Source organism: Thamnophis elegans, chromosome 1 (assembly GCF_009769535.1).
Source record: "Thamnophis elegans isolate rThaEle1 chromosome 1, rThaEle1.pri, whole genome shotgun sequence".
Lineage (NCBI taxonomy): Eukaryota > Metazoa > Chordata > Lepidosauria > Squamata > Colubridae > Thamnophis > Thamnophis elegans.
In genome coordinates this window covers 33,799,157-33,827,070 of record NC_045541.1, presented here as the reverse complement: position 1 = coordinate 33,827,070, position 27,914 = coordinate 33,799,157, and the positions used below count along the sequence as shown (strand labels likewise).

Genomic DNA, 27,914 nt, shown 5'->3' with positions numbered 1-27,914 from the left:
AGGTTTTGACAGTTTCCAACTTTTAAACAGCCACAGTTGTTCATACAAAACTGACCAATACACTAGCACAGGTTTTCAGGAGTCAGCCACTATTATCTGAACTTCTTTTTTACACAAGTTAACTTAGATCCCACTCAAAGAAAGATGTTTTTAATCATATAAGAAGCTTCTATTTGTGTGCTATAGCACTACCTAGGGCATGAGCACAATAAAGTATTATAGAAAAAATGGATCCAATCCAATAATGGTTATACATTTAAGCTTTAATTAGGCCTTGAAGGTCTTTAGCTCAAGGTTTATGATATAGTCTCAATAGCATCACTAAATGAATTAGAGTCAACCAACAAAACACAGGATGGAGAGACAGGAGAGAGGAAACATGATATTGATACTTCAGATCAATCTCCAAATTATTATATGCGAGGAAATCCTATTTATTTTCCAGAGTGGGTTTGCAGGATGGTCCAGAGATGGTATTATCACAGCCAATTGGCCTCGAGACTGGGTTGAAGCTGAAGCCATGCCTCTGGGCTCCTCTCCTCTGATTCCAGTTTCAATCCAGTCTGGCCAAAGAGACGTAAATTCTTGTCTCCTGATCTGATTCAACTTTTCTGGACCAACCTCGACTCAACTTGCTTCCTTCTCACAAGGAGACTTCCTTCACTTCCCAGTAAGTCCCAGTTAGCTGCGTTTTTTCCCAGCTACTCGAGGGTTAAATCTCAAGGCTTGGAGGCTCCGGTAGCTGGGTTGCTGTCCTGGTGGCCATTTTGGCCGGCGACCACGTGGAGCCCTGAGAGGGCAGATCGGCGCCGGTGGGGGCTAAAGGGCTCTGGTTTTCAGCCCAACAGCCCAGAAGCCTAACAGGAGAGTGCACCTCGCAGCATTAAAAGAGGGCGCAGAAGAGCACAAGGGCTGCGCGAAGGCTGCAGAAGCCCCAGGAGCGGCAGAGGCGGCTGGGAAGCAGCACGGCAGCAGCAGACTCCCTGAGAAGCCGCAGCAATCCTGAAACGCACCCCGGCAATGTTTTAAAATTCGGGGCACGCAACAAAAGGAGTGAGGACCTTGCCATTCTAGCTGCGGAAGTGGGGGTGAGGAGCGAATTGCAGGAAGCACGAGGAGTGGTCATAAATAGTTGCGTGATGGTGGGTAGATCCCCTTCCCCCCCATGTCTCCTGGGGAGGGGACTTCCACAAGGCAGCATCCCACTGTCTCTTCCAAGAGGCTTAAAGCTTCAGCTGACACTCGCCCTTCCCTTGCCAGCCAAAGAGATGAAGCTAGGAGGCACAGGACCTTGGTGACAACTTTCTCCAGGGCAGAGAGGTTGAGGGTTCTGCAGAGCAGGATCAGTCCCTCCCCCTCCAGCTCCAGGTCACCCCTAGGGGGCCCTTCCAGGCAGGATTCTCCCCCTGGGTCACCAGATTCCTTGAGGGAGTGCAGTGGGGGGGGGGGTCAGGCTGCTGTACGCTCCCTCCTACCTCTCCTTCCCGGGTCATCCAGAAGGTAGTCAGAGAGCAGGCCTAAGTAATCCTACTGGCCCCCACTGGCCCAGGAGGGCTTGATTCGCGGACCTGATGAGTCTGTCGGCAGGGAGACCATGGAGGTTTCCCCGGGGGGAAGTGAGATTGCTACAGGAGAAGTTGGTCCATCCAGATCCACAGTGGCTCCAACTGGCTGTGTGGAAATTGAGCAGGAGCACCTGAGAGGCGCCCTCCTGTCTCAAAGGTGCTCAGAACCATTGAGGCATCTACAGACAGTCAACCAACAGGATTTACGATTCCACTTGGGAGACGTTTATCTCCTGGTGCCAGGCTGCCCACATGACCCCCTCCAGGGCCACGGTCCCTCAAGGCCTGGATTTCCTCCAGGAGGGTCTGGACAAGAGCTTGTCCCTAGACACAGTTAGGAGACAGTTGGCGGCACTGGCCACGGTGCTACCTGGGGAGGGGCCCACTCTGCTACCTCATTTGCCCTTAGTTAAGAGGTTCTTCAAAGGGGTGACCCACCTTCATCCACCACCAATCCACAGGTTTCCTACGTGGCACCTTCCCACAGTGCTACGGGTCCTTATGGCCGAGCCTTTTGAACCACTCTAGTCGGAAGCTCCTCACTTGTAAGGTTGTGTTCCTGGTGGCTATCACCTTGGCTGGGCGAGTCTCGGAGCTGGGGGCTCTCTCCTCCACGGAGGATCTATGCACGTTTCACAACAGGGTAGTGCTACGCCTGGACCTGGCTTTCCTGCCAAAGGTAAACACAGTCTTCCAGGAGGCGATTCTTCCGGACTTCTGCCCAGACCCGACCAGGGAGCAGGAGCACAGTTGGCACTGTTTAGACGTAAGAAGGGCCTTACGGATTTACCTAAGGTGGACGGCGGAGTTTCGTAGGTCTGAGGCTCTGCTTGTGTCATTCCAACCCTCGTCGCTAGGGAAGAGGGTCTCCCCGTCCACCGTTAGCCAGTGGATCCATCTGGCCATTGCCCTCGCCTATGAGGCACAGAACTTGCCGGTTCCGGCCAGCATCACGGCCCACTCCACTAGAAGTGCAGCCACCTTGGCAGCCTGGGCCTCCCAGGCCCCTATAGAAGACATCTGCAGGGCAGTGACGTGGGCATCCCCGTCACCCTTCATCCGGCACTACAGGCTGGATGCCTTCGCATCTTCCAATGTGGCGTTTGGCCGCAGGGTCCTGCAACAGGTCCTGCCGGATCAGTGAGGGCCCACCCTTGGGATGAAATTTGGGTATGTCCCATCTCTGGACCATCCTACAAACCCACTCTGGAAAATGACAGTTGGTCTTACCTGAACTGTTATTTTAAGAGGTGTTTGCAGGATGGGCCAGTTCCCACCCTAGGTTAGGTACACAGTATTGGGGAATGGAGGTATCTCCATTGTGACTTGTTTTCAGGATCTCGGGAGCGCATACTGCATTGAAACTGGAGTCAGAGGAGAAGAGCCCAGAGGCGTGGCTTCAGCTTCAATCCAGTCTCGAGGCCAATTGGCTGTGATAATACCATCTCTGGCCCATCCTGCAAACACCTCTTAAAATAACAGTTCAGGTAAGGCCAACTGTCATTTTAAGAGTGATTTGCTCAACTGAAGCTGCAATGATAGAAATCCAACCTACTATACATAATTACAAGAATGGAATAAACACAAACCTTACATTTAAATATAATACAATCATCATCTGTTCTCTACAGTAGGATTGTACTTAAAATTGGATCATTTATGAAGCTATGCTAATTCTCAGAATACAAAACTAATTCAACACTCCAAACCAAATCTGTGTGCAATAATGTTTTTTCTTATTCACTTTAAAAGTATGACATTTCAGAAACTCTTAGGAAAGTGTGTGCTGGAAGAAATCTTCATTTCCTAAATCATAACATTCCATTTTGATTCTGAAGGGTCATGAGATAACCAATCTTAAAACAGACAAGAACAGATGTTTTGTTATGTTTTGTCCGCTCTTGCCCTCTGAAACTTGAGAAATAGTTTCACAAGCTTTTATTTCATTTCAAAACTGCTGATGATAGTAGGAAAATTACCAAACTATCCTATTAACCAATTATGTTATAAAGAAAAGGAAGAGATGTGGCTCATACCCCAGCAGCAGTAATGCTGTATTTGTAGATAGGAAAATAGGAAACTCCAAAACAGTGCAAAAAAGATTGAATATAAGTAACCCACATACACTGAATCCCAGTCCCTAGACTACCTGTCCAGGTAGTCCTCCACTTACAACAGTTCATTTAGTGACCATTCAAAGTTGCAACGGAACAGAAAAAAGTGACTTATGACCATTTTTCACACTTATGGCTGTTGCAGCATCCCCATGGTTACGTGTTTTACACTTAGAGGCTTGGCAACTGAATCATATTTATGACAGTTGCAGTGTGATGTGATCCCCTTTACGACCTTCTGACAAGCAAAGTTGATTGCAAGACAGATTCACTTAACAACCATATTACTAACTTAACAATTGCAGTGATTCACTTAACAAATGTGGCAAGAAAGGTTGTAAAATGGGGCAAGATTCACTTAACAAATTTCTCATTTAGCAACATAAATTCTGGGCTCAATTGTGGTCATAAGTCGAGGACGACCAATGGTGCCCATGGACAAAAAGAGCTAAATACCTCAAGGCAACATATCATAAGTACAGATAGTCCTCAACTTATGACCACAATTGAGCTCAAAATTTCCATTGGTAAGCAAGGCAATTACTAGGTGAGTTTTTACCCCATTTTACGACTTTTTTTTCCTGCGAAACTTGTTAAGCAAATCACTGAAGTCGTTAACTGAATCATGTGATCGTTAAGAGAATCTGGCTTCCTCTATTGACTTTGCTTGTTGGAAGCTGGCTGGGAAGGTTACAAATGGTGATCATATAATCACATGACTCCAGGACATGCAACAGTCCAATTGTCTTGAGTCCTTCCATGTTGCAGTTGTTATTATGTAATATCTTGGCTATTATGAAGAGAGGCAGTGCTACATTATCTTCTGAAATAGTCATCTCTGGGATTTTAGATAACTATTGTCCAATCACTAACCTCCCTTACTTAGGTATGATTATTCAGAAAGAAGTGTCGACCAACGTCAACAACTTAGAATAAGCAGATGATTTATGCCCTTCTCAGATAGAGCTCATATCTGGATACAGGACAGAGACTGCATTGATGGTTCTCTTGGATGATTGATGCCAGGACTCAGTTGCGGAAAATGCTTCCTTCATGCTTCTGTTTGTTAATCTCTTCAAGGCAGGCAAACTCAAGAAATAAGAACCGCTTGGGCTTCTGCAAAGGTCTTGATTCCTATTACGGTAAGGTAAACAAACTTGAAAGCCTGCAAAGGAATTCTCCACCTTAACTTATTCTTAACATAATTAAGATGGCAGTCTCTTTCTTACCTTTTCCCCTTCTCCAGGACTCAAAAAACTTTATTAAATTTATATACCACCTACCTCGCTATCCAAAGCAATTCTGGGTGATTTACAATACAATTAAAGTATCAATATAAAAACAATTTAAAATTACAAAAGTTAGGAATAGACTAAAAACTAGGGGCTGGAGCAATGCGGAGGTGATGCCTCTTCTGTAACTGTACCAACCACCTCTATTCCTATGCCGCATAGCCCTGTTTCCAGGATCTGTGAGACAGCACATAAATTAGACCTTTTGAGCAGCTTTCAATACCAAGAATTAAGGTATCTTAATGGACCAAATCGGTGTGTGTGTGTTGGGGATTGGAATCATTTTACAACAGTTCCACTCTTCCTCAGTGAGTTGTTTCAGTCTGTTTCAATCCTAGCTTCTGCAATGTGGGATGCTGTAGGGCTTGGTTCTCTTTTCTTGTTTTTTAGCAGCTATACAAAACAGGACAGAATGAACAGAGAGCTAATTTGGTCTAGTGATTAGACCACTAGTCTACAAACCAGGAAACTGAGTTCTAGTCCCACATTAAGCATAGAAGCTGGCTGGGTCACTTTGGGCCAGTCACTTGTTTTCAGCCCCATTCATCTCACAGGATTATTGTTGTGGGGAAAAAAGGACAAGGAAGAAGTATTAAGTATGTTCGCCACCTAGTTATTAAAATAAATAAATAAAGGCCGGATTTTTTAAAAAAGTCTGTAGTAAAAAATGTTGGGAGAGATTTTGGAGTGTGGATATCAGTCCATTGATGATATCCAACTTTATGCCACCACTCCAGGTTGTGGTGGAGATACTGTTGATGTCCTGTCCTGATGTCTGGAGCTGTAAGAGCCAGGATGGGTAAAAACAGACCGAAGTGGAACCCAGTTTAGACAGAACTGTTGTTTATACATTGGATACTTCTGATGATACCAGCATCATTTCCACATGGGCAAAAGAGCATTTGGGGATTTTTCTGGACTTATGACTCCTGCCTGAGTAGCAGGTAGAAGCCATGGCTAGAAGTCCTTTGCTGCTCTTTGAAATATAACACCACAGTACAGGAGGAACTAGGCTTCAATAACATATGCCCTCATTGCTACCACACTGGATTACTATACCACACTTTACATAAGGCTGCTCCTTAAAAAGATTGTGTGCCATCAAGTTGTTTTGATTCCTCATGACCACATAGCTAGATTTTCTCCCATGGTTTATTATTAACCTGTTCTTTCAAGTGTCCCAGCCATGCAGATATCACCAGTGTAACTGAGTCTATCCACCTTACTTTTGGTCCTCCTCTTCTTCTCTTTCCCTCCACCTTTTCTACCACTGGAATCTTTTCCAGAGAGCTGAATCTGCAAAATGTGTTGAAAGTAGGATAATTTGAGCCTACTCATTTGTGCCTCAAGTGACAAGTCTGGATTGATTTGTTCAATGATTTCTCAGTTTGTTTTCTTGATTGTCCATGATACTCGAATCTTCTACAACATCAAAGTTCAAAGGCATCAATATTCTTTCTATCTTTCTTCTTTAAAGTCTAACTTTCACTGCCATAGAGGATCACTATGACTCACAGAGTTTTGTAGGTATAATCAGATCAGGGCACTTGAATATCTTTTCCAAGATCTTCATGGCTGCTTTGCAGAATCCTAGTCTATGTGGCATATTTCTGAGTAGCTACTCAGTAAATGTCCAGAATGCAACAGCCTCTATATTCACTGGCTCTCACAACTGGAAATATAGAATATTGATCCTGCAGGCCCTGCATTGTTTGCCAATTAATTTCTAGGTACAATTTAAGGTGCTTGTATTGATTTATAGAGGTTTTTATAGTTTGGCATTGGGTACCTGCAGGATTGTCTATTGTAGCTGGAATCAATCTGACCCACTTCTGATCTTGCACTACTGAAAGGTGAGAAGGGCTGAAGTTAGAGGATTTTGCTTTCCTGTGGCAACACTGATGATTCCCAATACAAGTCAGATCAGCATCCCTCTTGTTGATCTTCAGGAAGATTTCAAAAATAGATTTATTTGAAAGGGCATTTTGTATTTTCATTTAAGAACCATGACACCTTTTATTTCCTTTTGTTTTCACATTCATTATTGATTTTATTTTGGGGCTTTTATTGTATTATCCTTTGATCACACTATGGATGTTTTTACACTTTTACTGCATGGAAGCTGACAAGAATCATATTGCAGCGGCTTATAAGTAAAATAAAAAATTACTATGTGGAAAGGTAGAAATGCCAAGTCAAAATTTTGCTATAATCACAGAATTTCCTCATTCTTACTCATTTTTACACAAGGCCCTCCTCCCCATGTTTTTTTCCGTGTTGTTTTAATGGTCTGTTTTTTTAAAAAAATCTTGTGAAAGTTTACTGATTTGAGAATGGATATATGTATGTAAAACTGCTACAACTCCACATATTCAAAAACATTTAAAATCTTAATGTTCCTTAATTATCAAGAACATTAAGGAGTAGAAGCAGTGGTAGTATAATGATGAGTTGTCCTATCACATGCTAATATTCTTATAAGCTGGAGATCTCTTATTAACAAGCACCCTTTGAAATAGATATAGTTCCAACTTCTTAGATGACCTGTTAAGTATCCACATATGCAATTATCCTTCACACCTACAGTATAACTGTTACATACAGCTGCCCACTTAACAATTAGCTTTTCACAGTAATTGCAATATAGTTAGAACTAAAAGATTCAATATGCTCAAAATTTGCACTTGAGAGTTGATTCATTTGCAACAGAATATCTCAGGAATATGTTTTTAAGAGACAGTACTGGAAATTAAAGAAAGTAAGAATGAATGATTTATTGCATCCATATACATTGAGCCTGTAATACATGTATTCAAAATAACATCTATTAACTCCACAGCAACAATAATTGAACTAATTTCAATATATATTAAAACTGTAAGATGGCAAAACTGTCTTATTAGGATATTGCCAACTCAGAATAAAAAGTGATGAAGTTGTTGTGGTAAACATTCATTACACATAACATTCATTACACATTTCTGTTGAAAAAGCAGCGATACAAAATTTTAGCAATTAAGGGAATCCCCGAAAACCAAGTTTAGTGTCCTATGATAAAGCCATCTTCACCTCCCCCCCTTCCCCCTCATAACAATTAGGAGGAAATGTTATTTAGGTTTTTAAAAATATTTCTGGAAGCTAGAATATTATATGTATGAGCAAACAAGAGAGAGCTAAAAAGAAAACACTGCAATTCCACTGGCGTGATTTGCTAAAGAGCAAATCTCACTAAAACCAGTGGGGTTCACTTAGGGCACAGATGCGCTAAAATCAAGTTTGTCTCCCGCAGTGCTTCTATGTAGGATCCTCCCCTTCCTATACCATATAGCAATTTGCCTATACCTCCCATTCCATCTTCTCCATCCACACATTAGTCCTTGCCGGTGTCCCTCGCACACACGTACACAACAAAACACACCGACCCGCCTCCCCCCTCCCCTCCACCCGCCCCCAAGAAAAATACCCCGCCTCGCCTCGCCTCGCCTGAAGGAACTGCAGCTCCCCTACGTACCTCCTCGGTCGGTCTCTTCGCAGCATCGGTAACCTTAGCAACCGCAGGTGCGGCAGCCATTGGCCCGTTTAACAGGAGGCCGCGCCCAATGGGGATCCGAGCTGCGGCGCGCTCCGCCAATCTGAGCGAGGCATAGGGCAGGGCGCCTTGTTGACGTCTGACGAGGGGAGGAGGACGCGAGGGGCGGGAAGAAGCGGGAGGAGAGCCTGCGAGGGAGGAGGAGGAGTAGGGAGGAGGAGGAAGAAGAATTTGTGCTGCTCGGCTGTGGCACGTTAGTCTGCCTACCATGGACACCCCGGGGTAGGGCCCTTCCCGGCGGGGCGGCCGCGGCCCCTCCGTGCCCACGAAGACCCAGCGCCGGCGGGGGAGGGGCTCCTGGCTCAGTCAAGGCGGTGAGTGACTCTTCCCGGCTTCTCTCTCTCATTTTCCCGAGCGGGGAGAAAGAGCACCGGAGAGGCTGCGGGGTGCGAAGAGCAGCGGGGGGGCTCGGGGGGAACGGCCTGCCGGAGATCCCGCTGAGGAGGTGGGAGTCTATTTTTTTTTTTTTTTTGCATGATCCTGCCCTCCTCCGTCCGGTTGCCGCCGCTCTTTTCCTTGCCTTTTACCTGCCCCTCCACTTCCTCCTCCCGCTTGGATGGATTAGCTGCCTCCTCTCTCGCCTCCTGCTAACTTTTCCTCCCCGTCTCTCGGGTCTCTGCCGCCCTCCACTTTGAAAAGAAACTTGTCTAACTCCCAATAATCGTGCCTCCTCTAATGAAGCACATTACTTCTTTTTTTCTTCTTCTTTAGTCACTACCTTCCCTGGCTCGCCTGCGCATTACTTATCCGTTTCAGTCCCTCTCGCGGTTGCCGTTTTAGTCCCCCCCCCCCCCGGCTTTTTATTCTTCCTTCCCACAGTAGTGCATCCTCTCGGTGTCTTTTTCCTTCTGTGTCAAAATGATAAATCTGCTTTACACTCTAAATATTTGTCTTCTGTCTTCTCCCTTTTTTCTGTGAAGGGGCTCCACCTAAATATTCTCCCTCTTTTTAAAAATCAACTTCCTTTATTGCAGATGTTTTTATTCCTGTCTCCTTTGCCCTTGCATATTTGGATGCCTGTGTTAAATAAAATACTGTACCTTTCTCCTAGCTTTTACTTAGCTTTTTCTACCTTTGCGCTTAAATGCTGTTCCCTCAGAATCGTCCAAAGCTGCCTCAGTAAAAACTACATTTTTACATAGTATTATTTATATTGTATAATAGTATTTATCTCTCCTAAAGCTTCCTGTCCCTTCTCTTTAAGTGAGGCTTACCTAATGCCCTTCACCCAGTGAACAGTGTTTTAAATGCATTGCTCCCCCCTTTTAGCTTTGTCCTTGAATTAAAATGAATAGCTTATGATTTCTGTGAAAATGGTCACTCTTTATCTTACAAATGTTGCATTTTGTTAGTTTACTCCCTAGGTTTTTTCCACATTTCTTAAACCTCCCATGTTACTACATAAAAACGCTTTTAGTTTTTCCCTGGCTATTTGCATCTCTCTTAAATGCTTTTACAAGCTCTGCTCCTTCCTTCATCTTTGCCTTCTCTCAGTTTGCCAGTGTAGAAATTTTCTACTTCTTTAGTCTTTTTCTTTTCTAAAGGGGCTTATTCCAGTCCTCTTGATTCCCTATTAGTGAGTTTCCCCCCCTTTTTGGCCCTCTGATTCCTTCTCTCTTAACCTGCTGAGCCTCTCCTCATTCAGCCTTGCCCAGTCTTGTATTTTCTCTCATTTGCTTGTTAGACTACTTGCAACCCGGTTGGGGGAGCAAATCCACTGAGAGCTTTTAGCATGTCTTCTCTCAGTAGACCTCAACTACTGCCCCTCTGCAGTTGCCCTGTAGGGAGAAGACAAAAAAAGAGCAATGGGGTAATCTAGCTCTGGCTACATATTTGAGGAGTGTAACCCAGCTCTGTGTGTGTGTATGGAAGCTGGTGGTGCTCTGGACAGATTAAGAGGCAGGTGTGTGCCTGTGAGCTTTATTGGTTGGGGAGGGGGAGACTCTTGTTTGTTCCTGGAGCTTTCAGATAGGGCAGGAATGTGAAGAATGCCTTGAAAGCCAGCTGCAATAGATCGGTTCCTCTTGTCCAAGCTTTCAAAGGTCACCGGACCATCTATCTAGCAGCCAGCATCTCTGACTACTGCAGAAATGTGTGGGAGCACTGTCTCTACTACATGCATTACGTAGGATCAGGTTAGATTCTAGTGACAATGTTCTATTACTTGAAGACTGGTTTTGAAGGCAAAAATGATTGCTGTGTTGCCTATCCCCCTTAGCAAGGGTACAGCTTGCTTAACCCCTCCCTTTCAAATGTATTTATGCCAAGTTTTATTCTAACATAATCCAGGTTAGTGCTGTGGCATTCTTTTATATGTTTCGAAGCAGAGCTTTGGAAACTAAGTGCTGGGGAAACTGTGGGAGATTCAGAGAGAGTGGATTGAGGGAAAACATTAAATCTGCATTGTGCTAAAGAACGCTTTATGGGTTTTTTTTAAATATTAAATGCCGTTGTCAGAAAATTAATCTGCATGGTATCTTTGTGGAGCGCTTACAGAGCATTAGAACCTCTTCTTGTTAATACTAAGCTGCAAGTACCCCAACCTCTTATAATACCTATCAGATTACCCAATAGAGAAGTTGTGTTGTCCTAATGATGGGCCAGAGATAACTGTCTGGTACAGCTAAATTACTGGGCGTGTCAATTACCATTTGAAATCACACTGAAGAGCAATGGGACAGAACAATTGGCAAAATATCTTTTTCCCAGGTTTGCATCTAATAATTCTGTGGATTATGGCTGTTCATTTATTTGAGCTGCCAACACCAGTTAATTTGATATGGGGTGTGTGTGCTTGGGTCGATATCTTAGGTTGGAAGAGATAAAAAGTTTGAAGCAGAATAGTTTAGCTGTAGGTAAAGGGGAATCATCTACGTGTCTGGACATGGTCTAAAAGTAGATTTTTCTGTTTGTCTTAAAAAAAAAAGCCTGGCAGATGAAAGGAAATAATTACAATGCTTCAGTAATGAAGAAACTACAGCAGTAGCTGCCAAAGCAAATCCCAGAACATATCATATAGGCTGCTGTTCTGACATGTTTGGGGCAGTTTTTGTATACAGGACATGGTGAATTGGCTATTACATTTAATTAAAAGGTATCTACTCAGAAAAGTTAGACAGGGTGTTCTGCATCTCAGCAGGTATTGCAGTTATTTTGATGAAGTGATTGTATTTTCAAGCTTTAAAAGGTTTGCAGTGTCACATACTAAATAACATTTATGGATAACTATTTTTTTATTGAAAATAAATGTTGCAAAATATTTAGAGGGATATCTGCTTTGCTCAATACATAGTGATAATGGCACTGTGTTTTAATGATATATTCTGGATTCTTCTTTCACATGTAAGGTTTTATAATTGATACGTTTGTCTTCTGAGGAAGGATCACAAGTGCCAGCACATTTAAATGGATGTTTACAATAGTTATATAGAATTAGTAAAGGGAAGCAAAAGATTTGGCAAACAGTATGTTCTTCCTGTCTGCTAAAGACTAAGTATTACTAAAATGCGATAAAATATATATATTTTAAAAAATTTAGAACCTTGAAGCTTTTTCAGCTGCAGTGATTACTAAGATCTTTTAAGTACCCAAATATTTTTATAAATTATAAAAATGTTGCATCTATATGTTGTCATTTCTCAGCTCAAGGTGGCATATGTAGCAGTCTGCTCTAATATAACCCTAGGAACAAGAATACTTAAACTGAATGATTGCAATTTAACGTGCAATCACATAAAATATACTCTATAACTGGGAAATTAGCTGAGGGTAGAAACGTATTTAACATAGTACTAAGTCATTGTACTGCACTGTTAAATGTATGTATCACCCTCCCCTTTCCCAGATTATTTGATTTTTCCCTTTAACCATCATCTGGTACGGTTACAGCAATAATGGAACCCGCAAAGGTCAGATAAAACTCTGTATATCTTATAATACGACTTCTCAAATCTCCCTATACACATTAGTTACTCTAACCAGTTTATTGTGGCAGTAAGGTAACATCAATCCTCCTTCCTTTTTTCCTTCTTAAGACTCAAAGGCAGTCTTAGAACCTTTTTGTAGGGTCATTAATAAAGTTCCTAAGTACAGAATATATTCAATTTTAAATTGCTCTCTTTATTTAAACATTGCATTTAAAGTAATACTTGTAAATTCCTTTTCATATGATATATGAAATAGAATTTCCCCCAGAATGCTTGAGGAAAATGATCTGAAAATAAGATTTGTATTGTATGAACAATCGAATAAGAATATCTCTGTACTGAAAGGTAAAATACATTCTTGGAAAATAGTTACATTAATCTGTAATATAGTAAACTATTCTTTTTATCCTAGGGAATAGTAGATATAGTAGATAGTAGATATAATACTAAAAGCTGAATAATCCAAGCAGTTTCTCAGTCATTTTTTAATCATTCATCACAAGGGTTATCTTTATGTATCTCTAAAATTTAAAAAAGAAAAATCTACCAAGATACATTGGTTGGGGTATGTTGATGGTAGTTCAATTACCTACTCACTTAAATGTCAGAAGAGGCTATCCAATTGGGATTGGAGAGGATTACTTTGCTCAGGCTCCTCTTTTTGTGTGTGAAAGCTTTGTATCATTCATGTCTTTTTGTCAGGCTGTTATAACTAGCCTGAAGAGTGAAAGCTAAAATGTGTGCAGTTGCCATTGAACTCAATGGAAACTAGATAGAGGATGAGAAATGACAGAAATAGAGAGAAAGGGGGAGGATTAAATGGAATGAGAAAAGGCCATTTAAGAAGAGAAGAGAGAGATTAGTCTATTTATGGGCTGGTAGTTAGATGGTATAATGAGAATTATGGGGGGGGAGATATCTGAGAAATTGAACATCTAAGACATGGTTAGGCTAATTGGAAATGCAAAGTAGCTGAGGGGAAGAATGCAGAAGTCTATAACTAAATTTAGTATCTAGATTTGGATTTGAATGTTTACCATTTAGAATTTTCAAGGCACCTCAAAGTCAATACACAAAAGTAATGCAATAATGATCTATTGACATGGGCTCCTCCTTAACTGCAGTAATAATAGCAACATTTCCTATTCAGAGGATTACCCTAGTTTAGATACTCTTAGTGACAGTTTGAAGTTTTTGATATGTTTAATTTAATTACAAACTAATATAGTATGGTGAAGTTAAAAAAATATTGTGAGAACAAATCAGGGCATATGGAATTCTAAAGTGATGCAAAATTTTTTGGAATGGAATGGAATAAGAAAAATCTTCAGGTTGATTCATGGGCATTTGACTGAAGTATTGACCAGGCCAAACCCAGCTTAGCTTTTGAGCCTAGCCAGGTGCTGCCACCTACTGAAATTATAGAGGAGACCTGGGAGTATCTTTGGAGTAACAGGGTGTTCCATCATCAGAAAATTGTAGTGTGGGTATTGCTAAAAAATGGACACTGACTTGGATTTCAAAATGCAAAATTATATATAGGTATGTGAATTTTTACATTCTTTATTGAATAAAAAATAAAAGAATAGTCGGTGATAGTACAACAAAAGTACAATATACATATTTCAAGGACTAAAGTGAAGTAAAACATTTTAATCATAAATTTAAAATTAATTAAATGTATATAAATAAGTTAATTATGCCATCTTAAGAAATAAAAGTAGGTTCAGAGTTACATAAAGGAAAAATAAAAATGAAATCAGAAATAAAGACAATAGAAAAGTCAGTAAAAACTTTTCCAAGACTGATCTAAAGGTTTCTTAATAAATTGTTATATTTTTATTTATATGCTCTGAATCAATTTCTAGTAAGAAAAAATGTAAGTTTCAGTTCAAACTTACTTTAAAATGTTTTGAATAATTGCTTTTACTTTTTCAGGACTTTTAAGATTTTTTAATTTGACCATTGCATATTCATTTTGTATAATAACACATCAAGCATTTTCATCTTATTTGTTTATTTTTGCAATTAATGGAGTTATGTACCATTAGTAAAATATTTTGTATCTATTTTAATCATAGCATGGGATAAATTTTATTGTGATTTTCCATAAGTTTTTCTAGCTGATAGGAAAATAAACTAAAACCAAAGGGGGAACAATAAAGGCAAAAAAGAGGGGGGGAAGGGATTTGTATAATGGCCATATAAAAGTAGTTCAATTCTTGAACTTATTAAACGTAGATTATATAACAACATATTACTCCATCTTCTCCTTTTAGAATATAAAAATACTCCAAAAATTGATATAAAACATTTATTTTCAAGCTGTACTTTAATATCAGGATTATACATTTTTTATCTATATAAAATAATTCTCTTTGCGAAACCCCAAACAAGAAAAAACCAGAGAGTTTTTCACAGAATGTGAAATTCCCACTTTATTTATTTGAAGAATCTATATGGCTATCAATCTCATATAGCAATCCTAGGCAATTCACAATTCATAGCAAAACCAATAAAACGGCGTACCCTTCCCACAAAGGTGACATAGCAACCAGTAGAACTAAACCTCCTACCCCCAGTTCAACTCCATCCTAGTTATAAGTTTGGGGGAAGAAACAGGTCTTCACTGTCTTCTGGAAGGCTCAAAGTACTGCACATTGGATGTGATTCAAGGTGCTGGTTGCTACTGTGTTTCCTTGAAAATACAACCTACCCTGAAAACCAGCCCTAGCCTGATTTTCACACCTGCACCTAATATAAGCCCTACCCCAAAATAAGCCCTAGTTAAGCTCTGCCCACATTTGGCTGTATGAGGTGGGGTAAGGCGCAGGTGTGAAAATCAAGCTAGGGTGGGGCTGGAGGGGAATGGAGGTGTCCCATGCACCCCGCACTCGCTTACTGTGTCATGCAGGTGGAAGCTCATTGTGCAGGTGGAGCTGCTCACGGCAGAACTTTTCGCCTGGATGGAGAAATGACAGAGACTCAAAGCTTGGTTTCAAACTGCCTCCTTTGCAAGCAGACAAAAAGATTCATCTCCATCTGGGCAAAAATTGTTTGGGAAGCTACCACCGACCCCGCCCTCTCCATCCCACTGTCTGTTTGCCAGCAGGCTCAATAGGAGCCAAGCTCTCAGCACATCCCGGTCTCCACCTGCCCTGCCAAGAGGGCAAAGAGCCCTCATGAGGTGCCATGGCTGAGAAGTGTCCCAGCAGAAACTGGGCCAGCAGGCAGGTTGAGTGGAGGCTGGGGCATGCCAAGAGCTTGGCCCATTGCAGCCAAGGGCAAGCAGACAGTGAGATGGAGAAGGTGGGGCCAGGGGGAGCTATGCTCCTACTCCCATCGGCCCTGCAATCGCCACCTCCTGCACTTAAAAAAAATAAGATCTCCCCCAAAATAAGCCCCAGTGCTGTTTTCAAGCCCAAAAGAAAATAAGTCCAGGTCTTATTTTGGAGAAAACACAGTATCTGTAAACCCTATATGGCATAGGGCCTGGGTACTTGGGGGTTTGTCTCCCATCGTATCTACTCAAGCAATTCAGGGTTAATGCTGTCTGGGTTCCATCAATTACACAATGCCACTTATCAGGATTCTGGAAGCACACTTGCTCTATAGTAGCACTTACCTTCTGGAATGAGGTTCCCCATGAAATCCAAACATCATCCGCCCTAGTGATTTCTTGAAGAGCCTTACAAGCCTAGCTTTTTGTGATTGATGCCCCTTTCTTTCTGTTCCCCTCTGGGTTTATTTTCTTTGCCATCACTGTTCCTTTGTCTTGTGCTATTCTCTTTCTTGTATGCTCTGTTTAAATGTTTTAACAATTGTAAACCACCCAGGGTCACTATTATCTCAGGTGGGAGATTATTCCAAAGAGCTAGGGAAGCTATGGAAAAAGCATGCCTCCAGGTTCCTACTTGATGAACATATTTCAGGGAAGGGGTCTATAGCATAGCCCAGTGATAGCGAATCTTTTAGGCACAGAGTGCCCAAACTGGAAGACACGTGCGTGCGCGCCAGAGCACCAAGAACCCAATGACTAGCTAGCTGGCATGCATGGGTACCTCAGAAATCCGAGGTGGCGCAATGGTTAAATGCAGCACTGCAGGCTACTTCAGCTGACTGCAGTTCTGCAGTTCGGCTGTTCAAATCTCACCGGCTCAGGGTTGACTCAGCCTTCCATCCTTCCGAGGTGGTAAAATGAGTACCCGGATTGTTGTTGGGGGCAATATGCTGACTCTGTAAACCGCTTAGAGAGGGCTGAAAGCCCTATGAAGCGGTATATAAGTCTAACTGCTATTGCTAAATCCGACAACCAGCTGGCCAGTGCACACGCGAACCTTGGAAACCAGACAACCAGCTGGCTGAGCTGGGGCAATGGTGCGCATGCCCACAGAGAGGGCTCTTCGTGCCACCTCTGGCACTCTTGCCATAGGTTATCCATCACGGGCATAGGCCCATCCTATCTAACCTAGTAGGTTAGGCAGAAATGCTCAGGGAGAGGCAGACTCACAAATAACCTGTCACTGTCCCAAATATGGCTTTAAAGATGATAACCAGAACTTTGAATTACAACTGGAAGTCAGTGCAACTTGCACAATAGCTTTGTAATACAGATGAACTATGGATGCTCAGAACAAGATGCACAGTTTGGACCTTTTGCAGCCCCCCGATGGCCCCCCGAGCCAAGGTGGCACAGTGGTTAGGGTGCAGTACTGCAGGCCACTTCAGCTGACTGTTATCTGCAGTTTAGCAGTTCTAATCTCACCGGCTCAAGGTTGACTCAGCCTTCCATCCTTCCGAGGTGGGTGAAATGAGGACCCAGACTGTGGGGGCGATATGCTGACTCTGTAAACCGCTTAGAGAGGGCTGAAAGCCCTATGAAGCGGTGTATAAGTCTAACTGCTATTGCTATTGCTGTTGTCTTCAAGATGGCCCCAAGTGCTTTGCAGTAATCTGATTGGGAAGTAGCTATCCATATTTTCTTAATTTGTTTTCCAAAATTACATATTCCTATTCTTACTTTTCATTCATATTACCAATGCTAACCTTTGTCTTATTTTTATTAATTTTATCCAAAAGTGAATTGTTTATTTATATTTCATATTTCTTAACCATCTATCTTCTCTGAATTGTTGGTTTTACTTGAAATACAGTAACTCTTAGAGATCTTATTAGGGTTATATTTAAAAAAGTTGGGAAGCTATGAAATACAGAGAAAAGTAAAGCTAATGAAGAATGTAATGGAATAAAGATAATTGTACATAAATTATGTAACAATAAACTTTTGTAGATGTAGACTTCTTTTAAGTTAATTTGAATGGTGCTCTCTGTACTTAACAAATGCAGTAAACTTGACAGTGCTAAATTCCTAATTTCTTTTAAGTTGGAGGGATTGCATTTTTTGACAAGGTTGAATGTATGTTGTTATTTATTGCTCTGTTTATAATGTATAATGCAGAAAAAAGTCTAGCTGATGAAATACAACTTTTATATAATATCTAACAGTACATGCAATATATGCAGGAAATCTGCAGGTTACAAATCTCCCACTTGGGAAAAACTCCTAGTTACAAATAGGCTGCCTGCAGTACTCAAAATGCCACATGACTGACTGACAACAAGATCCCACTGAAAATGGTGGATGCCCAACTGGCAATGAGATCTGTCTTAAAATGGTGCATACCATTTCCCCTCACAAAATCAAATAACCGCTGAAGTTACGCAGTGTTTCCATGAGTGTCCCAAAGTAGTGTGTGTTTTTAAAATACATTGCATAGCCTGTTTTCAGTGGTTCCTGAAAGTATGGCTTCAGCAGCTCCTCTTCAGGAAGGAGACAAGGATTCACCATTTTGAGTACATCATGTTCCCAGTTTTCTCTGATTACATAGTGAGGCAGACATTTGACTAAATAATCTTACATACAGATTCGAATTAAAGACAGACTTAGAAACAGAACTGATTCTTAACCCAGTGACTTGCTATATTTACATTCTAAACTAAATTTACATGAACTAAACTAAAGAAACTAATTAAATTAAAGATCAACACATTTTTGTTATGGTATTGTGCTGTTCAATAATCATTCGGGTTATTGATAGTCATATTATTTTACTTGTGATTTTAAATTGGACCGTATTAACTTCTTGATGTTGCATTTTATTTAGTATTGTTCCTTAATTGTGGGTGCATGAAAAATGAAACTACTATGACTTGAGGCACTAGTTTTCTGATTTCAGCAGGGATGATTGTTCAGAATACTTGTCAGTTACAAGATAGGAGGTTCACTGTTGATGGAATATGCAACCAGTGTCTCTGAAGAACTAGATTCCAGAAAATGAGTAAACCAAATAGATAACTAAGTCAGCATAAAAGTTTTTGTAATATTTAAAACAGATGATACTCCAAAAAAGCAGGTGCTTGTTAAAGCCAGGAGAACAGTGTTTTTAATGGAAGGCACTCCTGCATTTCCCAGTGGTAGGCAATGTCTATGATAATGGGGCTAGCAAATTACACAGTTCCCTTTGCTGTCTCCCACAGAAACCTGTAGCAGCAACCAGAACATTCTCCTTATGTAACGTTCATGTGCAGGCTGAAGTTTTAAGTTTCTCACATTTAACCATACAAGCATCTAAAATTCTGAGGTGGAAAGGGCAGGTTACTTTCCCTTCGTTACCATTAATTTATCTTCTATTTAATTCCTGATAGTCAATACTATATAAGGGAATTGCCACCACATTTTTTGTGGTTATTGCCATTTGACCTCTATTACATGTGATCGAGGTAAAAAAGCTGGAGCTATCATTGGCAGTTGCCATTACTTTACTGTAGAGTAGGAGGCAAAAAGGGTAACGGCAAAGGTTCTGGCAAGTGCTCTTCTTTCAGCTCAGAAAAGAAATGAAACTCCCAATAAAACTGAAGCCAGCCTTGCATAATTTGAATTCTGTATGCTGTGAAATGAAAGAACCATAGCAGTATGAAGGAGACTGGTCAGAATCATAGTGGTTGAAGTAAAAGTCAACCCTGAAGAGGAGGTGGTGGTGATAGAGGCAGGAATCACAAGGTGTAATGTATAATGGACAGGAGGGGAATGACCAGGTGAAGGAGAGACTTATTTTCTCTATGTTGTATAGTAAATGTGAGCCATTTGCAGTTTGGGCTATCACTGTGACATTGTAATCCAGCAGTGGCAGTTTTTCAAATGTAGTCTAAGAGGAATTTTAGCTAATTTCATTTATTAGCTTGAACTAATCAATCAATTTCCATTTTAAAATGTTCAGGCATCTAATAGAAATTCATTTATTCTGCATCATTTATTTTAAAAGCTAGCCTCTTCCTTACTTGAAAGAGGTCTGAGATAGTGAACCAAACGAATACTTTATAAAACAATAACTATTGACTGTCAAACCACTATTACTCGGGCATTCCAGATGGGCATAAACAGCCATCAAAAAGACTGTAGGATATACATGGTAAACTCATAGGCTGAGGACTTAATTTGTTTATTTCCTCAAGTCCCAGCCTACCTCCCTTTTTACAATTGCAAATAGCACAAGAGTCACAGATGTATCCTAGGGTAAGACAATCAAAGCTGCTTTTAACATATTTGTAATCCAGCATGTGGCAACACATATCTGAATTAGCTGAGATTGAAAAGCTAAGCAGGATATAGAAATCTCCAGGAAATATCAAGGCCAGAATGGGAAGTTTAGTAACAATAATAAACATTCTTGAAGAAGAGAATGACCCCCCCCCCAAACACACACACACGTATGCATGCACATACACACACACACACAATCTTTGAATGCCCAGGAATTGAACCCTAGCATGCTATAAATATGCAGTTGTATGAGGAGAGTGGAAACCATTATGGAAAGGAAAAACTAACCTTCCCCAACTCAGCACTTGTCTTTTTGGCTGAATTAGGCTCTGTAACAGCTTTCACTGAATATCTAATGTCATCTGGTTAAGGGGTGTAAAGCAGTATCTTAGTTAGTAACTGGAGATGCAGAGAGGAACATTTGAAAGCAGGGTATTTTTAAGACAATGTGATCCCAAATCATATTTTGATTTGAAAACCAGAATCTTGACTTGGATCAGAAAAAAACACTAGCCAGTGCCATTTAATTAGCATCAAACTTGTTCTGCTTGTCCATCAGCTTTGTTGCTTGGATGCTTGCAACTGGGTACGCAGCTGAAGTAATGAAATGTGCTCCATGTTTCTTTCTTTGGCTGCACACGGAAAAACCTTGAAACATTTTGAACCAGTTGGATTTTTCTGAAGTTAACAAAATTGCTGTGTATAGATTTGGAAAATACCTCTTTTAAGTTTTTTTTTTCCTTTTAATCATTGTTTGTTTAATAGGTGTTTGAGAAAGTTGCTTTGTTTGTCCTGGAACAGATATATGGTCTAGGTTTAATGATATAGTAGGGTTATGTCTATGTTTTCATTACACGGCATATGAAAAAAAGAATTCAGCCAGCAGCAAAGTTAGATTTAAAGTAGAACAATATATTTGTTTCAAAACATAGTCAAACGTCATCAGAAAAAAAACAATTATATATCAATTGTAACATTTTTGGATTGTGCCATCTATGGTAGAATAGGCACTATATTTTAGGGGACAGGTAATGGTAGAATAGAAGTAAAAGTAGAATTTGTATGGTAGATATAGATTTGTCAATCCTTTTCTTTATAAGACAGTCAAAAGATTGTAATCACTACTAATAGAAAACCCAGGTTTTATTGACTATAATTAAGCACTAGTGTCAGTTTAAAATATTTTCTGAAAATTTGGGCTCAGTGGGGACTAAAAATTATTCCAGTTTCAAATATGAATTAAATGTAATCTAATATTGGATCTGCAGTAGTTGCTTGCCTCTTTAGGAAAATGGTATATATTCTCATTCATGAACCTTGGATTATTCTAAAGCTGTTTACTGATGAGGGCAAATCACCTAATCATTCCTGATTAGAAATTTTTGAATTTTTTTTGTAAGCAATCGGCTACAATCTGATCTGAAAGTCTGAAATTTTGAGATTATACTTGCATTTGTCAAAATGCCAACTGAGCAGAATGTTTAACTGAAATGAAGTACTGACTTTTTACCTCTACCTATGATGATCATCCAATAGCTAGCACGTAAATGTGGTGCAAGTATTATATTCCTGCTGGTGATATAGAAGTGCTGTTTTTGCTTGTCACAGATTCTTATAACAAAGTACTTGGAGTCTCTACAACCAGGAAGTGACACATTTCATAATTACTCACTGTTGAATTGTCTATTTCTGTGATGGAATGTTTTCTGGATTCCCACGAGAGAGGGAATGCCTTCCTTCCCTCCTAGGAATCAGGACAACATTTCATCACACTTTCCTTTTAATATCTACCCACCCTACGCTAAATCTTCTGAACTTTTGAGTATATGAAGTATTTTGATGATTGGTTTCTGGTTAATAAAAATATAAATTAAAGAGCTGAAACATATTCCCCAGGCTTGTTGGCTTCAACACTTTTTAAAGGTACTTCCTTCACAGGTTTCCTAATCAGTGATGCCTCGATTAGTGCTTGAGAAAAATTTAATTGAATCTCAGATATTTAAAAATGACAGTGACGTATTTCACTAATGATATAATATTACCAGCACATTAACATTTCTGGGTCATCAAAGGTTATATCAAATTACATTCATCTCTTGGTAAAATGGACCTTACTGAAAAAGGTGAATTTTTCACATCAAACTAAATTGCTGGCAGTTTCATGAATAAAGCCTTATAGTTTGCTTGGCACTTAGGAAACGAAGGGTGAATGGCAACTAATATACCTAGGTACCCCTTCTTCCCAGTTTTCTTTAGGAAAAATCCATATCATTCATTTCAAAATACGCTTCTAAAAGGGTTCAGTGGAAAATTATGCAGTGATGGTAGTTAAAGGAGGAGAGAGAGGAGAAAAATGTTTTAAAAAGTAAATGACAAACAATAAGGTCAGTAGCAATGTCTAGAAAAAGCAGATGGAATGTCAGAGAAATACACTAGAGCATGTCAGCTATACCCTCTCCAAGTGTCCCAATGTACAACATTGCTATCATGTCACCCCTAATCTTTCTTTTCCTTAAACTAGAAATAAGTTTTAGTAGACAGCACAAAGCACAGGCATCTGAAAGACCCCAGACTCTGGCAGGTAAAGATCCTAGATCTGTGATGGCGAACCTATGTCATGTGTGCCAGAGGTGGCACTCACAGCCCTCTCTGTGGGCATGCATGCCATCACCAGCTACTCTTCTGGTTTCCAGTGCAAAAAAGCCAGTCTTCACACGCAACAGAAAAATGGCCAAAACCAGCCAAAAGACAGGCTATTTGGGGGCCATTTTCAGGCTCTTTTCATTTTGGAGCCTTTTACGGGCCATTTTTGGGGGGTCAAAAATGGCCTAGAAAATGTCCAAAAAATTGGCTAAAAGACAGGCCAGCTGGTCTTTGGGTTTCTGGCGCTCCGGCGCATGTGCACACACATATGCACTTGCATTCCAGTTTGGGCACTCGGTACCGAAAAGATTCGCCATCACTATCCTAGATGCTAGCTAGAAGGAGGAAGAAAAATAGGAAGATATGTTCAAAATGAAAACAAAATCCCTTGTATATTTTTTAAAACGAAAACTAATAAAAGCCTCACCTCCAAGGGTAACTTGCATTTCCCTGGCTCTGACTGATTCTATCTCACAAGTTGAATCAAAAATGTGGAAGTTTGCCACTTTCTTCTTCCAGGATGTTATTTTTTTCTCTTTTTTTAACATCGCATTCTAATCTGTTGTGTCCCATCCAAATGCTAACCTGCTTTGACTCTTGTGTTGTTTGGGTAGCTCAATTTTGCAAGTTCATGTTGTCTTTTCTCCTTCCCTCCCCGTGGACAAGGAAAAACCCTGAATTGGAGACTGAAAAAGAAAATAAACTATGGTACCCATGGAATCTCTTTATAGAGTTGTATAACTCTTGCTTTATTTCATTTGGCTTTTTTATATTTGTATTTTTAAAAAATTGCAATTTTTAAAAAGCAATCCTTGTGCAGAAAACTTTTAACATAAAATACAGTCAGCTATTTCTAGAAAACCCTTAAAAACAGATTAGGAGAGAGATGTTAGTCCTTATGTTGTGAAACATATGAAATTGATACATTTGAATCATGTAGCATTTTCCTGAAGCCTTGAGTATGACAGTTTTCTTTGAATTAAAAATACAACTTAAGTATTTTTATTTAAAAATAGTTCATATTAAGTTTGGTGGATATACTCCCCAGCCAATATAGATACAGTGGTGGGATTCAAAAATGTTTACTACCAGTTCTGTGGGTGGGGCTTGGTGGGCAGGCCATGGCTTGGTGGGCGGGGCAGGTGAAGGATACTGCAAAGTCCATTTCCACCCCACTCCAGGGGCAGGTTACTGCAAAATCCCCCTTCACTCCCAATCAGCTGTAACTCGGGAGGCAGAGAATAGATGGGGGCAGGGGGGAACCCGGCAGAGGTGGTGTTTATCAATTCTCCAAACTATTCAAAATTTCTCCTACCGGTTCTCCAAACATCCAGCTGAATACCACCTCTGTATATATAGTTATTTATTTATTTAGCATATGATGAATATGGATTGTAACGACAAACTATAAATATCTTCTATCTGTACATGTGTTTCACAACATTAATCATGCCATTCAGAGGGCTAGTACTTGAAAGAGATAAAGAGTCAGTGTCACAAAATTGTTACATGTGTTTTCTTACCCTTTTTTGTTCTACAGTTATTGTTTTCCTTACTATATTTGTTCTCCTTTTCAGGAAAATATTTTAAGGCAAAGAATTTTAATTATGTGGAATTTATTTTTATATTCAAATTTAATATAGATTTAATGCTTGATGCTTCGGTAATGTATTTAGCTGAGATGTTGCTTTATTTAGAGGAAGCTTGGTTGCTTAGTTACCTTTTTCGTTTAATGGAAAATCTCCAACAATAATAGTTGCTCAATATTTGCCAGTTCAGCAGTGTGCCCAAAGTATCCACATTTTCATAGAAAAGTTTTATTTTGAGGTATGCTAAATGGCAGTCCAGTGTATATAGTATAAAAGGCAAGACTGGAGAAAAAGGAAACAGGTCATTATCATATCATAGGCAGAGCAATCAATTTCAGGGGTGAAAAAAAGATGTGATTCTTATTCTTTGTTTTTTTTACCATTATCCAATCAAAAGAAATTTACTCAATATAAACCAATAAAATCATTTGCTAGTGTAGATTATCTTCTGACTTTCTCGCAGGATATTAGTAATTTATAAGATGCTGATGGAGACTGAATTTAACTACACTACACTAGGAATCTGAATAGTTACAAACTGTGGCACTAACTTTACATGTTTTTATATGCTGGTAAAATAATTTGATGCGTTATTAAGAATTGCTGGTCTTATTACAGAATTGTCAGGCTGTGTTCTAAGTAATACCTTGATATGACTAAAACACATTAAAATGATGAATTGCTTCTTGAGTAGATAGGAATGATTTCTTGAACTTATTTATTAATAGTCATTCAGTAAGGACATTTATCAAAACCTATACAAATTGAATGTCAGTGGACTGAATTTACTCAATCTCTCATTAGGAACCTATGCTAAACAAAACTGGTGTTTTCTCCAATTATCTGTTTAATAAATGATTGCTATGGGCATTATTGTTTGAAGTAAAATGACTTATACAAATTAGTGTATATAATGCAAACATGTTTTTAGGTATACTAAATGGAGATTTAAAATGTTTGACATTTTAAAATTTTGCACTTTTTTTAAATGAAGCATTTTTAAAGTGATGAGGCTGACTGATCTGCCAAAACTACTTGAACGGTTTCCGAGCTATGGCTTCTACTTGCTGTGCCAGCAGGAACTTTAAATCCAGGAGAACATCAAGATTTCACACCAATATTTTTTCAGAGGAAATGTAGCCCTGTTCACAGCATGAACCCATAGGGATTCCATATCAACAGCAACTCTGTTGTACTGAGATCAGTCCCAACCTGTTTTTCCCGTGCAAGCTTTTAATTGCTTATATGCATTGGGATTTCTACAACATCTCCACCTTGGCCTGGGTCAAAACGTAAAGCTAGGTATTAACAGTATAGTTAATAATGAAGCCCAAACCAATTGGCTTCGTTAGTGGTCTCATGGAGATATTCTATAAGATGGAGAAGAGGACAACCCCATTATATTCATTAATAGTATTAATGAAAAAGATCTTGGAATAAATGATTGGTTGCAAAATGAACGTAAAACAATAATTTGATATAATTGCCAGTTCATCCACAGAAGCATTGTGTCTGAATTACAGGAAATAATAATTTCATTTTATACTGTGTTGGTAAGACTCCAATTTTATTGAATCCAGCTCTGGACATCAGATTCTGACAAATTGGAACAGTTTTAGTGAAGGACTGTTGACATATACATGGGGTTTGAAAGAGATAGTTTTGAGAAGAGAAGACAAGTAGTGGACAAGAAGTATGCCATCAAATGAGATTTAATTTCTGCTGACCATGGAAAAAATGTTTATTATCATGATTAAGCATTTTGAAATATTTGAAAGGAGTATGTGTGCACAATGTTTTGAATGTGAACTATTTCAGATTCAAAACGCCTCATTCTGAGTTGTAAATAGCTTGTTTCAACTGTGAAATTGGCTGTTTGCAAACATTTTGGAACTGTTTTGATCTCAAAATGCAGTGTTTTGAATTTAAGATTGTTCAATTAGCAATGTTTTGCACTTCTCTGAAAGAATCTCACAGAAAAGATATTGAAAACATTTCTGATCAAACTATTTTCTGTTCAAGTGTTACAGGAAGGCCAATTCTGATTGTAAATTAGAACTTTCCCAGTAGTAATAATGTGTTCTCCCGAAAATAAGACCTATCCCAAAATAAGCCCTAGCTTGATTTTTAATTGTTTGCCTAATATAAATCTTGTCCCCAAAATAAGCCCTAGCAAAGGGGATGGGCAGGCTAGCCCAGGAGGTGATGTGTGTGTGGTGATGGTGTCTGGCCGCAGCCACAACCCATGTAGCACAGGTGAGTTGATAACCTGTCCAAGCAGGAGGCGGGGGAAGGCACGCAATCCAGATGTACTCTGTGGGATCTGGGAAAGCCAAAAATATAAGACTGGGTTTTATTTTTGGGAAACTAAGGAACTTCCAACGCATGATGTGCTTTACGATCGCGCCACTTAGTGACAGAGTCATCAGTTCCCAATTACCATTGTTAAGCAAGGACTACCTGTAGCTTTCTGCCAGATTATTTAATTTGAATTGCCACATAATACAGGAAGTATGACTAGGTTTTTTTAATGATTCATTTCACATATGATTAGGTCATTTGTTTTCATTCTGAATACTCTCATCAAGAAGATATATCCAGAGGCTATACAGATTCTTCCCTGGATTTGGGCGAGGCGGGGGGAATACCCTCAGACTCATCACTGATGTACAGTTCTGTTCATTCTTGAATCAGGAGGCACTTCAGATAGTCCCTCGGGCCCTAATTACTTTACAAATGGACTATTGCAATGCATTTTATGTGGGCCTATTCTTGAAAACTATGAAGCAAGTACATTTTGTCTAGAAAGTAGTGATGTAGACAATGAAGGGTATGCCACACTATGCCCATGTGACCCAGAGCTGAACTGGTTACTGCTTGGTTTCCAGATGCAATCCAAGGTATCGCCTATAAATCACTTCATAAAATAGCCCAGGCTAATTTTGCTTATGTCCAATTGTTTCTGGCTGTTTAGTACAATCAAGCAGAATGGATGCACTTTGGGTCCCTTCAATAATACTATGCCATCTGTTGGAATTGAGGAAGTGTACCTTCTCTGTCTCAATACCTGCCTATTTGGTACAGCAACTCCCCATCGATTCACCCTCATGGCATTCAGAAAATCATTGAAATCACAGCTGTCCTCCCACGTTTTAGAGCATAGTGCTGGTTAAGCTCTAGGGTACTTTATTGTTATATAAAGTTTGCTTTAAAAATGCAAACTGTCTAGTTATCTAGACTGAATTAAATAAATAAATGAACCACCTTAATTATCTTTCACTATGGTAATAATCTGATGATAAAGTAACTTTAATTAAAAATATTTTAAGTCCCTATAAGAAATATGATAGATGTTTAAGTCTGATCTGCCATATTACAATACTTTGTTTAATTTGGTGCTTTAGAGAGAACATATAGTAATCTAAGAAAAATTGCATTTTACATTTCTGCTCTTTTACTCATCTGACTGTATATGTCATTCTGAATTCTGGCAAGCAAAATGGCACAGTCAGTTAATAAATAATCACGTAAAAGTATTTCTAGTGAAATAGGGCGTTGGTACTTACCTGATACGCCTCTTCTCATAGTGGGGGGAG

At 39.8% G+C, this 27,914-nt stretch overlaps 1 protein-coding gene across 4 annotated transcripts in view; it reads left to right on the top strand.

Moving 5' to 3' along the window:
• Window positions 1-8,675: 8,675 nt before the first annotated feature.
• Window positions 8,676-27,914, top strand: part of PKP4 (plakophilin 4) — a 143,654-nt gene continuing 124,415 nt past the window's right edge. For 3 of the 4 annotated variants that reach the window (XM_032211078.1, XM_032211085.1, XM_032211069.1), the window contains exon 1: window positions 8,676-8,874. The gene's annotated coding sequence lies outside the window, so the exon portion shown is untranslated. The remainder of the gene's footprint in view (window positions 8,875-27,914) is intronic. The other variant, XM_032211090.1, reaches the window with a different exon arrangement.